Source organism: Zootermopsis nevadensis, unplaced genomic scaffold (assembly GCF_977971745.1).
Source record: "Zootermopsis nevadensis isolate Lab colony 2312 unplaced genomic scaffold, Znev_1.0 Znev_ptg000061l, whole genome shotgun sequence".
Taxonomy (NCBI): domain Eukaryota; kingdom Metazoa; phylum Arthropoda; class Insecta; order Blattodea; family Termopsidae; genus Zootermopsis; species Zootermopsis nevadensis.
In genome coordinates, this window is record NW_028259192.1 from 20,973,760 (window position 1) to 20,992,233 (window position 18,474).

The window sequence follows — 18,474 nt, forward strand, 5'->3', positions numbered from 1 at the left end:
CCTGTTCGTTTATAGAGAACGCTGTTTTTTCCGTCGCGCTGATTTCTTGTTTACGTCATATGATTCAACCTCCAATAACACAGCAGAATTGTGCGCTAATGGGCGGGGTGATGGAACATATCACAGGGAGTACCTTGAGAGAAAAAATTGTCTGTGCTACTGAGATTTTTCCAGGTTTTCGTGGCTGAACAACCGGAAATATAAGAAGCAACCAGTCGATGCCTGCAGTAATTTGACTAAGGCGTCCATAAACGCAGTTGTATTAAAATTATCGATACATTTTTTTTTTAAAATTTGTAAGTTATACGAAACCTTGGAGAGTGTGAACTGTTTATGTCAACGGCATTTCGGGTCGACATATTTGGCTGACAGTTGTCCATTTCTGTTTGACATATTGAATGGATCACATGCGTTGTGAACGCCATTGTACGCCGTTGTACGTGCTAGTGACAGATCTGTTCTCAGGCTAAGCGCCATCTAGCTCCATATTCATCACTCAGCGTATAACTTGATATCATGGCTTGTAATGGAGGAACTGCGACCCTACGTGGTACTTAGATGTTCGTCTTCCTTTATATTTCTTTCTGTTGTACTCTGTCCTAGGTCTGCACCACTCTGTGGAGCCATTTTTATGGTGGACAAGCCCACAGTAGTAATTTATATTCTTTTCTCAAAGTAACAAAGAAAAGGTTATTATTACAGTTACAAATCTTACGTTGCAAAGGTGAATTTCGTCTGGGATTATGTGTTATATAGTCCGGTGGACTTATGCTGACTTTTAATAGGTTTTTGCTGCCCACGGTTGTGTAGAGGGACTCGGTAAATCGAGGTTAGTCGGTGTCGCTGTCGTGATTCGAACCGGTCATCTTCTAAATAGAACGTCGTCGCTTGGGCGAAATTGCTTGGTAGTGTAGACATGCGTGGACTGTGCCCGTGTCCGTTATGTAGAATTAAAGACACTGTAACACTCTGAGGAAATCTAAAAAAAAGCCTGCAGTAGTTGGGATTTGTCAAAATGACGCTCTATTAAAATGGTATACGTTATTACATACGTCTTTGTTTTATGTGAATCCGAATTAACAAAAGAATGACTTAAGATATTGTAGGTGCGTCATATTGTGATTTTATTTAAAAATAGTATTAAAATGTATTAAAATTGTCCGTCAATCACAATAAAGTAATATAAGATAATTAAATGGTTAAAATATTATCCTTTGTTCCGTATCGAGTACTCGATTTACATATAGAACATTCTCGACATGTTTCGGCTTTCATAGAGCCGTCATCAGGTGTATGTTATAAACTCTTAATTTAATTACTAATTTTTTAATTTTCTTATCATTTCACTCCGACAATATGATAACATCAATGATATATAACACAACAATAAATGTTGATACAATGTGAAAAACGAAGAAATGATAAGAAAATTAAAAAATTAGTAATTGAATTAAGAGTTTATAACATACACCTGATGACGGCTCTATGAAAGCCGAAACATGTCGAGAATGTTCCATATGTAAATCGAGTACTCGATACGGAACAAAGGATAATATTTTAACCATTTAATTATCTTATATTACTTTATTGTGATTGACGGACAATTTTAATATATTTTAATACTATTTTTAAAAGAATGATTGCAAAAATTCGTTGCGTAGGGCGATCACGGCATACAAAATGCCGGATCATGAACGTAAGGTAAGAATTTGGAACAACGGATATCAGAATATCTTATATGCGTATAATAAACAAATGTTTATTGGCTGAGGTTAAGGAATTTTGGGCCTTATGGGATATTTACGAAAGTTTGCGTTACAGCAGATGCTGTGGTAATGCCATTCGTGGCATAATATGTGTGAATGTGTGTTGTTTTCATGGTATTGTGGGCCTTATGGGATTTGGAAAGTCCTGTAATTCTTTACCTGGGCGACGATAGCAACCACAAGAGAAGGGACTAGAAAATTTCAAAGAAATCTGCAAAAAATCGAAACATAAGGAATCAAGACTGAAAGTGTTCGTAATCCTTCTGTGGACTCCAGAGGGCTAAAGGTTAGATCGTAAAGACGATCATCTGTTGTTGACGCATTCCTGTTAACACTCGTGAAGGGCACTGATAAGCTGAAGTACAGATTCATTCCAGCGTCTGTACCCTTCGTCCTAATACTCATATTCATAGCGTGTGAAAAGTTTTTTTTCCAAATGAAGCCAAGTGTTGTTATATTATTTTAAAGGAATAAAAATGTGTACATAGTACTCTCATTCCGGTTTACAAAACTGCACTTAATTTAGCAAACAACGTCATATAACACAGTGCAGCGGTATTGAGTTTTTTTTAATATTGAATTACTCTTCTGGAAGTATAAAAAGTAGCCGAGAACAAGGGAAAATAATTGCGCTTCAGTTTTTTTATTGTTTTACGAGATTTGTAATTTTTCATGTCGGCGTAGAGAAAAATGTTTTGAAATAACAGGATCCGACGTGATGGCGAGTGATCATATATTACAACAAATCATTGTGACTGTACAGATTGAAGTGAGAAACTTTTGTAAATATTTCGCTAGCCGAATCCATTGCAACTGTGAAAACTACATTTTTAAGAAAATGAGAGTCGGTTCAATTACTTGTGTCCAACAACAACAAAAAACACCTAAATGCAAATGAGAAGTCGTTTTGAACACCGAATCTAGTGATGAAGGCAATTTATAGTGTTTCTGAAATGTGGTATCTTAATAGGAGAGGTACTCTTATATTTCGACATTTCTTCCAAAGGATGTCATTAAAATTATAAACACATGCAATTTTTTTGTTACCTGTGATATAAAGTAAAGTTTGTGTACAAAAACTGGTATGTACTTGCGAGAAAATATTTTGAATTTGAATATTTGGCAGAAGATGGCCTCCAAAATGACTTTCCTCGCAAGAAATTTGTAAAAAAAAACAATTTCTGATCTGTGTCCTGAGGTTTAGTCGGAAGCCTAAACATTACCTTCATCCGAAATTACTGTTTAGTATTTTAAATCAGTTTGCTGTGAAAATTGTCTGGAATAGATGTCGGTTTGTTAAGCACTTTTAGTTAGTGACTAGCTAAGTGGCCAAAGTATTCGCGTTCAAATATTTGCAATTAATTTCAATAATATGGCCAATTTCAAACAGTGTTTTCATTTGTAAACCAAAATATTAGTCATTTAGTTAATGCTGCTTACGTAAATGGTGTTTGTTCTCATGTCATATGGAACCCATAAACAAACTTTGTAGATTTAATGCAGTTACCGATTATGTTGTCAGGTGGTAGCTACATATAATTATTAATAGGCCGTGAATGGGGTAATAGCCATTTTACGGCTCTGAAATACGTAAGCTCTCGAAAGAATTACAGCTCTCTATGACCAGACGGCAAAGAACCAGAACACTAATAAAAATTGATGAATTATATTTTGGAATGACGGGAATAAATCAAAATTACTTTCATCAAGGAATTAAGAGGACATTAAACTCGAGGAATGCTTTTTCCGTGCAGTTCAGAAAATTGTGTGCCATGTAATAAGGAAAACATGAAAACTAACGTTAATATTAACGACATTTTTTCTCTTGTCTCGTGTGTGTGTGAGACTTCATCTCTCACGTTGAGGGAATCATACATTTTATGGATGTTTGAGTCGAGGATACTTAACAGAAGATTTAGACTTAAGAGGGTTGACGTGACAGGATGCTGACGGAAATTCTTAAATGAGGAGCTTCTTAATTTATTAACGGAATATTATTCGGAAGGTTTGATGTTATGTGCGTGGGAGGCACGAGAAATTTGTATCGAAAATTTTAGTAGACAACCCAGAAAGAACGAGGGCTCTTGGAAGACATAATCATAGATCGGAGGATGATGTTAAATGGATCTTTATGAAATTGGATGGGTTGAATGCCGATCTAATTTTTTGTCTGAGAGCAGGGGTTGTTTGTGGTCCCGTGTTAAAGCGGTAATGAACCTATTGGCTTTATAAAGGCTGGCAATTTCTTGATTACCTGACGCTCATCAGCATTTAAGGGATTTTGCTCTGCGGAGTTGCTTGTACAATATACGTGTGAGACCATCTTAACATACTTCACTCTACTTTTTTGTTAATATTACAAACTATGACAAAATTTTTCTAAACTTGTCTGTCTCAGCTTGTGGAAATAGTTTTATTAACAACGACTGTATTAGCAAGAATAAAGTAAATCATCTCCGTGAGTCTTAAAAGACGTCGCTGGAATCTCGCGGTATTGACTCAGTTGTTAAACTTATCTGAAGTATCTTCTTGACAGTTGACTCTCCTGATTGTCGGCAGCGTGTCATCAGGGGACCTTGGCTGATGACAGGTCCTGTCTGAAACATGTGCATAATTTCCATAGAGATTCGTCCGTGACTGCCATTAGAACAAATTAACTGCATTACAAAGCAGGACCCCTCCCCCCAACCTTATCATCTAGCGAAATGTATAGCCAAAGTGATTAATTCCTGTCAGGAACGGATTGGTGATGAAAAAACAGGATCGCTGTAAATCAAGACAGGAGAAGATTCTATAATGTATTAAGATGATTGTCATTTGGGATCTGCTCTGTGTTGTCTACTAGAAGTTTACCGACCCTGGGAAGGTACTTGCTTCTTCCATCTTCAGGGCGATGTCTCACTCGTCGTCCTGTAGATGGAAGCAGGACACGGGTTAATATCCCAGAAGGCTCTCTTCTCTTTACATTATATCATGATAATATTCGTTGCTTGTACTATTAGTGTGATGATTAAATAAAGGAGTGTAGGATGGGTTAAGCATGTAGCATGTAGGTTAGATAGGAAGTTAATATTGGTCAGAATACCTCTAAGAAAGACGTAACTTGAGACATCTTAGCTGAAACTGAGTGTAATGTCAAAATTATATTGGAGGAGCTGATATAATTTAGCTATGAGGACGTATATTGGCTCGTGGTCTTGTCACAAAGGCAGTTTACTTTCGGGGTTTTTTTTGTAAAGGGAGGGGATTCGTGACCAGCTGAGCGAATAGCGCCTGTTTAAAAAACTATACAACCTTTAGCTCTGTTGATGGAAGCAGTATGTTTCACCGAAACGTTGGCATCTATCTACTGGTATACAAGGCGTTTAAACCCGGTAGGCCAACATCGGCATATCATAAACCTGTTTTCCTTTGTAAAATAAGAATGTATGTGAACAAGATAAAATTTATATTAAGTACAAACAATATTTTTACGGTTTTCTGCTATGTTTTTGGGTCAGTCTGTGATTATCGAGTTTATGCTTAATTTCCCGAGAGTAAAAATAATTCTGAACAGGCATTTCATATAATCCTGCCCGTGTATTCCCTTGGAGGCAGGAACGCACTTCTGTGTTCGAATTTATCTACTGCCAGGTTCATAAAGGGTTTTCCGATCCGAGTGTTTGGTACGGCCGGAAGAGAATTCGTAATATTTCTGAGCAATAAAATTATTCCTCCCTATGAATTCTGGAGCGGTTCATATAATCCAGAAGGCTTGCTAGAGGAGTAGGTTTGGTTCATAGCGGAATATTTTCTCATTTCCGTTCTAGCAGGAGGAAGGGATAATGCCGGTTTCCGGCATTCTGAAATGAACTAAATGGGCTTATTTGCAAAGAGAACCATTGGGGAGATATGCTTCTGTGTAACATCGATAGCTCTGAAAAGAAATAACTTGGTGGGAATTGAGGTGAGTCCGAAGATCGCTGTCTTCTGGGTTCTTGCGCCGTGTAGTCTGGCAGACACTGACGTTTTAGAGGTGCATTCTGGCTTCATCTTCAGGGCGATCCTAATGATGGAGGAAACAATCTCTGTAGGGAATACATAAAGCGAACTCCCTAAATAATTGATAATGTACAAATGATTTCATTATAATAAATCAACCAGTGTTACAAGCCTTTAGAGAATCAGATTTGTCAGTGGTACAGAACTATTTCTTTGCGTGTTGTTTCCCTGTTTCCAGAGCTCTGTAAGCTATGATTTTATCGTGACTGTTACCTAGCAGCCTTGAACCCAACTTGTGAAATGTAATGATATAACTAATAGCCCGTGCATTTCAGTAAGGACTATTGGCCCAGTGCAAGGACGCTCCAATGACTCGCGTTCATAGACATAATCCATTAAGTAGAAAATAAGACATGGTCACATTTGTTGCAGTTAGTTAAACGTAAGAAACTTACTTGTTTGTTGAAGATGGACGTCTTCTGAGTTGAGGCGTCTGTGGTCTGGTAGAAGTTTACCGACGTTACAGAGGTGCTTGTTGCCTCCATCATCAGGGCGATGAGTAAGCCGCGCGCGCTGTCATCATGTTCAATTTTCTTCCATTGGTTTAGGGAAGTTCTTGGTCGGGTAAAAATTCCTGTCTCGGATCTAAAAACGCGAAGGTTGAAATGCTCAAAATCGACTTCTGTCTCTTGTTTCGTATCGATGTGAAACTCGATATCTGCTCGTAATGGAAGGGCGTCTGAGAACATGGCGCACGAGAGCATATTTTGACTGTGGTCTCGAATAATGTCTGATCTACTTTTCACACAGTGTAATCGGGATAATCATGTTAAGTAGGGCGTGATGTGTCGAGCATGTAGCACGAATGAGTTGAAGTTGGAAATCAGCACCGTTTAATGTGAAACGCTGAAGGAAAGGACATGTAACCGGAGAGATCTACGCGCAAGTGGAAGGATATTATTAAAATGGAACGAATGGATTATGACTATACATGTAGCTTATGAAGAATCCATTTGCCTACTTCTATGAATATTATTTTCGTTGGACGTTCTGCGGTTAAGAAGCAAATGAACGTGTTTGTGTCGTGAGGTGTCAGTTGACGTAGTGATCAATATAGGCTTTGAACTACTGCGCAAGGAATAAATATCATTTATTGATAGGTATGTTTCGCTTGCATACTAATAGACGCAAGAATTAGAGAACAATACCGCATCTTTAATTCAGACCGATGTTGTGACATTATACGCGCTGAAAGTGGTTGCAGATATGAAGACTGAAGGTCACATCTAATGTGATGCATGCTTGTTCATAAAACTTCTTTTGAAAGGAACGACGCTCGGTGATATTGTGTGGTGTTAACTCCGTCAAGAGCGGACTTATAAATAGTTGTGCATTCAGGTCTGCATTTATGTCTGTCCCTTTGAAAAGACGTAAAACGTTTAGGAAACACCTTGTTATTAAACGTATTCTTTCTCGTTTCTTTCAAACGTGAAAAACAATTTATATCTTAATTGCGTCATGCTTGTGTTCTTCAATATAATAATTTTATTCACCGTCTTTACACAAGCTTATAGATTGTTAAAATCACATAAAATTATAACATTTCTTCATTTGATATTGTTACATTTTAAAATGACGACATGTTTCGATGTTCATCCCATCATCGTCAGGTCTATCAATTAAAATTTAAAATCTGTTGCACTTGCTGCCCTGCGTATACTGATTTGTTCTACCCATTAGATTTTATTTGTTTAACCTTCAGGCTTCTTCCATTAAATTTGGAGGCTGCGTCTAGATGCCTTAAATCTGCAAAATCAATTTTAATTTTCATATCGTGATTCTGGATAATGACATAGGAAATTGAATAATTTTAAAGAATTATTACGCAATATATCGTAATACAAGCAAAAGAAAAGTAATCACAAAATATTTAAAGTATTATAACATACCGGGTTGTGTGTGATGTGCGTGTCCGATATTACGGAACGGTAGACTGCAATATCCGTAATATCGGACACGCACATCACACACAACCCGATTTAAGGCATCTAGACGCAGCCTCCAAATTTAATGGAAGAAGCCTGAATGTTAAACAAATAAAATCTAATGGGTAGAACAAATCAGTATACGCAGGGCAGCAAGTGCAACAGATTTTAAATTTTAATTGATAGACCTGACGATGATGGGATGAACATCGAAACATGTCGTCATTTTAAAATGTAACAATATCAAATGAAGAAATGTTATAATTTTATGTGATTTTAACAATCTATAAGCTTGTGTAAAGACGGTGAATAAAATTATTATAGTGAAAAACAAGTGTGACTGAAAATAATTCTCATTATTTGTCTCCCACAGATTTTAATGCTGTGGAACTGATGTGTAATGTAGAAAGACAACAGGAAGTACACGTGATTTCTTTTATGAATAAAGATAAAAAAAATTACTTTGACCTAAAAGCCTATCTGCATGTAGTAAATATTAATATATATGCGTACTCGTATATTTGATTCTATGAATATATGACTATTTTGTCACGTCTTCCTGAATTTGTTTACTGTTGCGTGCTTGTTATGTTAATTAACGTACACTCATTCGCAGATACAAGTCATTTTTGTAGTGAAATTCGGACTGTCATTCAGTTAGAAATCTTTTTTATCTTCCCGCGTGTTAAGTCACCTCAAACCACATAAATTAAAATATACAAACAAACAATTGTAATTAGCAACTTTATATGTTTTTGGAACTTGGCATTTCTCTTAGTTTAGAATGTGGATCGATTATATGCCATTTCAAGCTATGGCGACTCAATAAAATGCTCTCGGGCGATCCTGTTGTAAAGTTTTTGTCATCAGAACCCTGATGATGGGGACAGAGATGGTCCCCGAAACGTCGGTTTATTCTCTTAACCAGCTGACGCGGCTAATCGACCGAGAAGATTTTATTCGATCGATGATGTTCAGATGTATCGGAAAGAAAATTTTTGGGCCTATCAAGAAGGGGGTAGAACGAATATGAAGAACATTGAGTGTAGATGAGATTAATAATTTATGTTATTTACTGAATCTTTGAATAGGTCTATTATGTGGTTGATATTTGTGGGGGAAACGACATTGCCAATGTCACTGTGCCACCTTTAACTGAGAAACTTTGTTGAACAGTTCTACGTAGTTTCACTGTACCTGAGTGTATTACCACAAATTACAGTGTACGTTTAGTCACCTTGTACCACCTTGAATTATCTGTGAGAGTAGAATAAAAAAAGCTGTATATAACAGGGTGCTGTGTATACTTTGATTACTACAAGCAAAACTAATATTTAATTTCCTGAGGTTGTCATTATATTTATTGCCCCGGGTGATGAGTTCCACTAGAATCTCCGGGCATTTAGAGCCCATTTCTCGTCACGGTCTGACCCGTTTGCACAGTTTTGTGTTCCCAATACGAAAACCCGCCTCCCCTGTACATTTTATCGCCAGTCTACGAGCAAATAACATGTTTCTAGTGTTTCCTGTGGAATTTATCTTGGTGAAAGCATCTCCTTTTCTTACGCTGAATGAATGTGAACATTAATAAAGGACAATATGTAAGATTTGATGTTTTCACAGCTGTGAGTATGAAGATTTCCGTCTTCTGGGTTGTTGCGCTGTGTAGTCTGGTCGATGTTAACCAACGTTTCATAGGTCATACTGCCTCCGTCATATTCATCGCCCTGATGACGGAGGCAGTATGACCTCCGAAACGTTGGTTAACATCGACCAGACTACACAGCGCAACAACCCAGAAGACAGAAATCTTCATACTCATCGCCCTGATGATGGAGGCAGTATGACCTCTGAAACGTTGGTTAACATCTACCAGACTACACAGCGCAACAACCCAGAAGACAGAGATCTTCATACTCTGATGACGGAGGCAGTATGACCTCCGAAACGTTGGTTAACATCGACCAGACTACACAGCGCAACAACCCAGAAGACAGAAATCTTCATACTCATCGCCCTGATGATGGAGGCAGTATGACCTCTGAAACGTTGGTTAACATCGACCAGACTACACAGCGCAACAACCCAGAAGACAGAAATCTTCATACTCATCGCCCTGATGATGGAGGCAGTATGACCTCTGAAACGTTGGTTAACATCGACCAGACTACACAGCGCAACAACCCAGAAGACAGAAATCTTCAAAGGACAATATATTTGAAAACCTCAAGTCTTACATAGACAATATATTTATTTCATTTTTGGAATGTTTGTATCGAATATCGCATATTTAGAGTCTTTCGTAATCAGTTGCTGAGTAATGCATTTATTTCAGTGTTTGAGGGTTGAACTAATTAATGGTGGTGTATAAGATTGCTTAAATGAGGAGCTGCTTATGCTATAAATTTAACAGTTTTAGGCTCAATAATCCCTTGAACCAAATGGTAACTATATTTACCACATACGTCAACAGTCAATTACTCTATTTTATATTTTTCTCAGTATAAACAGCGTTAATCACTTAATCTTTGTAATGGTGTTGTGTTGTGTTTTCGTTGCGGTACGGACTGAATTATTAAATGTTATTTAGAAGTGCTTTGGTTTCACTCTTACTTTATCCTTAACAGAAAAACGAGCGGGCATTGCCTGGGGACCTTCTAGCTATAAGATGCTCTTTCTCCTCCCCCCCCTCCCCCCCAGATATCGAAGTGTCTCTCACTTCTCCCCCACAAATTTCCTCTTTCTCTCTCTTTGGTTTCAGAAGCGGTAAATGAATTTCGGTTTGATTGTCTGAAAACGTAGTACGTGTGGGAAATGAAGAAAGATTGTACTTTTCCTTCAAATAATTGTCTCTCTACGTCGGTAATAAACATGTAGCTTGTCAGAAGTATTCAAACGGAAAGCGATGTGAACTCAGAATTCTCTTCCTGTCTCAAACTGTGCAAATAAAAGTGTACGTAATCAGCAGAACACTATCAAAGCCTGCAGTGGACCATGAATGAGACTAAGTGTTCGTGATGCCTCTGCCAGAATGATTTCATTCTAGATGCGATCTCCTCCCACTGGCATTTGTTGCCTCAATAAATTCACACAATAAATAGTTAATGTCGATATTAAATCCCAATGTAATGCATGACACTTGGCGATATCTCTTGACCATAGTTCTTCCGTTGTGTCGCGTTGTAAATTCAAAAGCATTCTCGCACTCCTGTCTCGAACAACAAAAATCGAGAGTCACTCCTCTTTCCGACACTCGAATCATTTAGCTACTAAAACACAGTGACAAATCCAGCTAGAAAAACTGCATTTCGCATGGACGCCATATAATATTCAAAATGAACAAAGATTATTTACCCAAGCAGTTAATCTTTGTAATGGCTAAGCTTTGTTTGTGAAGGTCTGTGTTTTTCTTTGTGGTGCAGATAGAATTTGTAAATAATAATTAGATTTACTCTGTGCTTTAGAGCATTACATGATGCAGTGTTTCGCATTGTTTGTTTTCAATTATTTGTACTGGTCAAAACAGTAAAGTCTGTTTTAGTATTTTATGACACGCGGAGTCAGTTTGCCGTACTGTAACATAACAACTTTGCGCAAATATTCATGTTTCATACTCTGAATTTTTTAATTTCTGTGTTTTTCATTCATGCAATGTTTATATTATTCATTGGGAGACCTCTGAGGAAAATATAATAGATATAATATTTTGCAGGAAATAATAATAGCTAATTGACGGAATTGAAATGGTTGTTCCGGGAAAAAAAAACTTTATAAGGCGTATAACAAATAAGAATGGATTGAATTAAGGTGGCTCAGAATAGGTTTAGTGGTGCGCTGTTGTGATCACGGTAATGAACCTTCAGGTTTCATGAAGGCGAGGTAGAAGAAAATGACTACTGCGTGGAAATACGAGGCGCGTCCCAAAAGTAAGTTTCCCACTCGTCCCACAGCTAGCAAACCTTATATTGCGCGAAGCGACTGTGCGTATGTGATAGAGCAATGACGTAGCATGGCGCATGCACTAACGGCACCTCCCGCGTTCTCACAGTAGCATCGTTGCAGCTGTTGAAGATGGAGGTTCTTATTCCAGCTCCCGCCGACTGTGAAGTGCGGGCAGTGATAACGCTAGGCCGCACACGGCTCGACGAACAGCAAGTCTCCTGCAGGAGTTCAGCTGGGAGGTGTTTAATCATTCACCCTACAGCCCGGACCTCGCTCCCAGTGATTTCCATCTTTTCCTACACCTCAAGAAATTCCTGTCCGGTCAGCGTCAGCGTTTTGAGAATGACAGAGAGGCGGAGATGGTTGTCACACAGTGGTTCCAATCCCAGGCGGCAGACTTCTACGACACAGGTATTCAAAAGTTGGTCCCACGGTATGACAAATGTCTCAATTCCGGTGGCGAATATGTTGAAAAATAGCTGGACACTTGCTGTATCTGTTGCAATAAATATTTCCATGAAATTGTGTTTTGTTTCTGTAAACGGCCCCAGGGAAACTTACTTTGAGGACGCGCCTCGTAGTTATCAGTCTAACGCACTTTTCCAGGAATTCGCGATGTGTTTCTGTTCAGCGTGTGCAGACGCGTGTTAACGGCAATCTGTCACAGAAACGCTACTGGTGTAATGAGAGTGTGAAATCAGCCAGAAGACATAGTTGTAGCGAGATACGACCAAACTTCTGGAAATTCTGAACCGCTTGTTAAGGTCCTTACCATACGGTGCCTCGTGTATGACTAAGAGAGTCCCGAAACACTTGAAACAGTAACTAAATTGTTTAACTCGGAGCGTCCTGACAGGATCTTAATTTGAATATGTCAGTCCTGAATCCTCTTGTCGTAACGTAGAGTTTTAGTACGTCTCTTGTTTAGCGTTAAAAGGAAGATACTTTTGTTCAGGCATGAAAATCATAAGCAAAGATACATTTTGACCGTGAAATATATTTATTTGTATGTAATCATACCGCCACGGTGGTCTAGTGGTCAGAACACTAGCCTTGTAAGCCTGGGGTCCCGGGTTCAATTCCCGGTGGTGCTCAAATTTATAACTTGTATTGGGCAGTGCCGTGGTCTAGGCATCACGGAGTTTTCCTACGGGGGCTTCCCCGGTTTCTCCGTGGCATCCCAACAATTACTCCATTCACACACAGAAGAAGGCAATGGCAAACCACTTCTGGATCATCTCTGCCAAGAACGTATATATGTATGAGCAGGTCCCTGACAACCTGAAGAGGTTGGAAGGATCCTGTTCATAATATATGGACCTGTCGTCAGACAGGACACTACAAATAAAATGTAATCATAAATATCTTAATTGTATAAAGTTTATAAATGTTTGGTTGCGCTTACAGATGACTAAAAATTGAAGATGGCTGTCTAAGTTTACTGAAGTTTCAGAGGTCCTTGCTGCCTCCATCATCAGGGCGATGATCATCGTAACAACCCAGAAGACAGCCATCTTAAATGTAATTTCGTTTATTTTTTTTTGGAGGGGGGGGGATATTACGTCCGTCGACAAATTTAATTCTCGGTTAAAATCTTACGACAACGACGAAAACCACACCCGCTTGTCACAGCTTACCGGACACAGACAAGAACAGCAACAGCGACATCTGAATGGCCTGTTGATGTCGAGATGTTGAGGTGACACTGAGATGTGATTGATTCAGCAAGATTCATTAGGCGTCATTTGTAGTGTTTGTAGCGGTATCCTCCCCCACTCCGTATTATGTTGCCAGTGTGTCAATTTGCATGATATTGCACTACGCAAACATTGGCGTAGGTCACTTGTGCGTATGTGGCGACATGTGAATTGTACCGCAACTCGAGCTTATACAGAAAGAAACCACATACGTGCAACTATTAATGCATCGTCACTGCTTTCCTTGATCTTGGGGTTTTTCCTTTCCAGTAAGTTACCAGTACTATTATATTTTTTGTAGTAAATATTTCTCATTGCGGTCAACCTAACCCCTTAAAATGCCTGTCTGCGTTCCATTCTTCTATTAATTCAGTGTCGTCCAGTTGGTAATCTGTGGATTTATTTTGCGCGTGTTCTCTCAATACGTTTGCTCCTTAATTTATTTATTTCTGCGCTCTTCGTAACGCGTTCAGTTATGTCGAAGATTGTGCTGATACTCCATTATTTATAGAGCTCACACACTCAATCCAACTTTTCCAAGATTTACCTTAGTCTGGGCAGTCTTTCGTTTCATACTGTAGAATCCGTTTAAGCACCTTTAATCTGAAATTCTATCCAAATGGTTAAGCCGTGTTCATCTGTTTCATTTGGCAGTGATTGTGTGTTTATTTATTCCCCGAGGCCTGTTTTCGTCTAATGTAATGCAGCGTTTAATCCTTTGAAACCCGAAGTTCACGTAAATAATATTTAAACTCTTATTTCTTACCGCAAAGAAAACACAACGTGTTCCCATTACTAAGATAAGTTTATTAATGCTATTTAGATAGATAATCACGGGTTACGCCTTCTGTGATTTTTATTTATATTTTATTTAGTGTTCTGTCTGACGACAGGTCCATATGAACAGGATCCTTCCATTCTTTTCTCCGACTGGGACCTGTTCATATACGTTCTTGGCAGATGATCCAGAAGTGGTTTGCCATTGCCTTCTTCTGTGTGTGTTGGGATGCCACGGAGAAACCGGGGAAGCCCCCGGAGGAAAACTCCGTGTTGCCTAGACCACGGCCTTGCCCAACACAAGTTATAAATTCGGGCACCGCCGGGAATCGAACCCGAGACCCCCAGGATTACAAGGCAAGCGTTCTAACCGCTAGACCACCGTGGCTAACCTTCTGTGATATTCATATTAAATTTATAAATAAAATTTATAATTTAATATAATTTTAAATACAAATTTATAAATAAAACTCCGAGTTATTGAATTTTAAAGCATGTGGTACGTATAGTTACCACTGTTGTTTAAAGAGATGTGTCTAAACTCTTCTGATTTATTATAATTACGTCTTTTCCTTTGCATGTTCTTCGTTGACGCTAACTTTCTACGCCTCTGGTTTCAGATTCAACGTAACGGTTTTTTTTAAATAGCGTGGCACGCGAAAGCTTCAGAATTATTATATAATATGTGATGAAGTGCTGATTAGTATAAAACGTCCGTGCAAACAATTACGTAAGCGACCTTAACGATTCACTTGGCTATTGCTAATTTTATACATGTGTGTTATAACGGCAAGGCATGTCATCTGTAGTACACACTCGTGCATGTGTACTTTTTTGTGTGTGTTCTGCTGTTCTCATTTCACGTCAGTAGATGTTGTGTTATTTCATTACCTGGCTTTGTTCTGGAAGTCTGTGAGACTATTGTTTGGCAAGGCAATGGATCGTTGTTGGTTCTTTCCTTAATAATATTTTGTGTGGGGAAGATTTAACAATTGCATTGAACGTTGAGAAGCATTGCGTAATGCTTCCTTGAGATGTCGTCTTCAACAACAACAACAACGGAAAATAAGAACCATACAATTTATTTATTTGTTGTGATGTTAATTAATGTCAGATTTTATTTTATCCATTAACACGAATGGAATTCATGATAAATAAATTAAACGGAACAGTTCCCATGTTTTTTGACGTATGAAAACATTAAAAAGAAATATGAAGGATACGTGAATGTCTGAAAAACTATATTCTTAATATCGCATTTAGACCATTGATATATTTCAGAAAATGCGAGAATGTGAATCTACAACACGTCAGTTCTACACTTTCTTCATGTGTGGTATTAAAACCTGAGATTTTTATGGTCAGAGAGTTCTGAGATTAAATTCCCAAGACGGATTCTAGAACAAATATTGTAAAAAAAAAATACAGAACGAACTGAAATGGTTGGTATACCTTAAAGGCGAATTCTGCTGTGACCACAGTTAGGATTACCGACAAAAATGGATTTTCCGTGTTGACAGAATGCAGGATGGCAGATCTTGAACTTACAGACTGCCTGGAACAAGAAAAGAAGAGTTTGAAAAGACCGGCAGTTTGATGAAACGTCGAAAATCCTAGAAGTGATCAGCATTTTCGTGCACTAGGTTTTCAGTCTGTACATAAAAAAAAAACACGTAACGATGGAATAGGTCATAAAGACGTGGAATCCAAACCAAGAGAATTCTTGGTCTCGGGGGTCATATTGAACCCGATAAGTTCCGAAAACGAGGTAGTAGTGACAAGTTGTTAACGGCTTAGGTTTTCTATATATCTGTAGGGGTCAGTCAGCCGGTCAGGTAATGTTACAGGTCGTTAGGAGCACAGATATCGACGGTAGTTGGAGCTTCCAGCTTGCGTGAACCGAAGTCTTCTGCCGCTGCTAGATCGATGGTCATCAGGACGACGCCATCTCTGATTTGAGATTCTCACGTCGATTGTGGTCTTTTGAGCTGTGACACCTTGTTTTATTGTAGGTGGTCACCAACATTTTGGAGGAACGTACGTCCTTATTTCTCAGGTTTGCAGATTGAGACGATGTGTTTCTCTTCAAAAAGTTGGTAACGATTCTATAAGACCACATGGAGTGATACCCCAGAATACAGCCATTGACGCCCGGATATAATTTTGTAATATATTATTTGGATAACCAGTACAAGGGGTGTGGAAAGAGGAGGCTTCCCTTAACACCGCCATTCGGCTCTAGCCTTCGAGTGGTCATAACAGACATGCATACGGGTCACACCAGAAGTCTCGCTGCTAACTTGTATGTGAATATTGTGTTTGGTTGTAATAATTGTGGAGTGTAACAAGAGTCCGCTCACGAAATGAACCAGCGGACGTAAAAGTGTAATGTAGTAACTGTAAACGCGTTTTAGTCCCACAAAGTAACCAAGTTTAACCTAGCGAGCCGCAGAGTGTACTTAAACAAAAAAAATGGCCTTGGTTTTCTGGTCACTGAGTCTGCAGAATAGCAAAGCCATTAATAGAACGGAGAACACATCATCGCATGAGTGCGCTCTGGCTGCTTTGCTGTTTTTATATAGATTATTTAAAATACGCAAAGGATTTAGGTACTCTGTACATTACATTAGGATAAAATTTAACTTGCAAATTTTTTTTTAAAAAATAAAACGAGTAAAAGAGATCTACTTTTCGATCAATAAGTAACCTCCAGTGAAGATGGCTGCCTCCTGGGTCGTCGCTCCATGTAGTAAGGAAATATTTCTTTAAAAGAAAACAGTGTCATATCCACTATAAATACCACTGTATTCTCAACTTCAAAATAAATTCTTTGATGATAATGTACATTGTCTTTTCCTTGCCCGTTTGAACCACGGTGGTAACTTCATGTACCACCCGTTGTACCATTAAGCGTCTTTTAATTTTGCTTGCAGAGTTTAATTGTGAATTTCACGTGATTTTCAGAATGATGAGCAATGGCGCCGCTAACCAACATTAACCAGTTGATGTTCCTGATGGAGGTAAGAATTACGTCTTCATGTATTTACATAAACCTTGGTCTACCCTTCGGCTCACCAAGTCTCCTATCCAGGGTGACTTTTTTCCTGAAGGTAAAGCCATTTTCTAACTGTGGTATCCTCACAGGGATTCGAATCCGCGACATTTCTGGGTTTCGTAGCCCTTGTTTCCGTAGTCTCTTTTCTGAAACGAACAATTTTGTTATTGATTCCTTTCTTGTATCGCGCACAGTTGCAGAAACCATATTTATCTGGATCTGAACTAAAAACATGCTTAAGAGGTTATAACATTTGTCCTATTATCTTATCTTTGGTGTAGATAACTTTAGTCTTGGAGTCGTTCTTATGACGTGCTTAATTTTTTTTTAAGTATAGGTCAAATTTTCACCGGTCTTCGAACTGAGGACTTTCCCCGGAGTTCTCGGCATTAGAATTTTCTCTTTATGGTCTCAAGTAAATAATTTTGGTGAAAATCGGAATATTCGTTCTCTAGCACCCACAATTTTAATTCTAGATAGCAAGTGAATGTGTTCCGAAACGATACGAACACATTCATTGAATAAAATAAATATTTTGTTAATCTACACCGTTTGGATACGTCAGTATTTGTGAATTAGCTAGTCCAGTAAAGTTGCTGCTGTGTATACAGCTTTTGTGACAGTCTGTATGTGAATGCGGGAGGCGTTAATCATCTCTGCTAGGAAATACAAGTTTAAATTGTAGCCGCTGAAACTGCCTCTAATTGGTGTAAGACAGAGACTGTTCCACCATTTCTCAGTTGAGGATATCGCGTTTCTTGAAATGCCGACTAGGAAGTAATTACACTTCTTTAAATTATGATGTATCCCTCCGTAATATTGCACTGTGTAAAGATTCGAAGCGTCAGTCATGTGACGTATATTTGCCTGTTTCATTTCAGACTTACCCTCATCGAGCTATTTGTGTGTCGCAGATTAATTTGTACTGAAATTTGTTGATGAACATTCCCAAGTCGTTTTAAGACGAAATTTTTTTTAAACAGTCGTTATTTTCGAAGGTCCTCTCATTTAATCACCAGTTTATATTTTACAAGTTTTATTTCATGACGTCTGATCGACTCGTTAGGTTTTATGGCATCGTGTGTGTGATCACGCTTATGAACGATGAACCGGGGAATTTTTAAATACGTGACCGTGGTTTACTTTTAGAAACTTCCACAGCATTGACCAGGATAAACTGAAGAAAATCACTACAAACCTCGTTAAGGATAAATGCTAATTAAATAAAGGTTAGGATTCCAGTCGTCATGAATGCAAGATAACAGTGGCTC

General features: G+C 38.4%; 1 protein-coding gene across 3 annotated transcripts in view; it reads left to right on the plus strand.

Annotated features, from left to right (window-relative positions):
* Octbeta2R (Octopamine beta2 receptor) overlaps positions 1–18,474 on the plus strand; it is a 105,931-nt gene that overhangs the window by 16,931 nt on the left and 70,526 nt on the right. For all 3 annotated transcript variants that reach the window (XR_015532673.1, XM_087340763.1, XM_022075404.2), the window contains exon 2: positions 17,113–17,168. The gene's annotated coding sequence lies outside the window, so the exon portion shown is untranslated. The remainder of the gene's footprint in view (positions 1–17,112; positions 17,169–18,474) is intronic.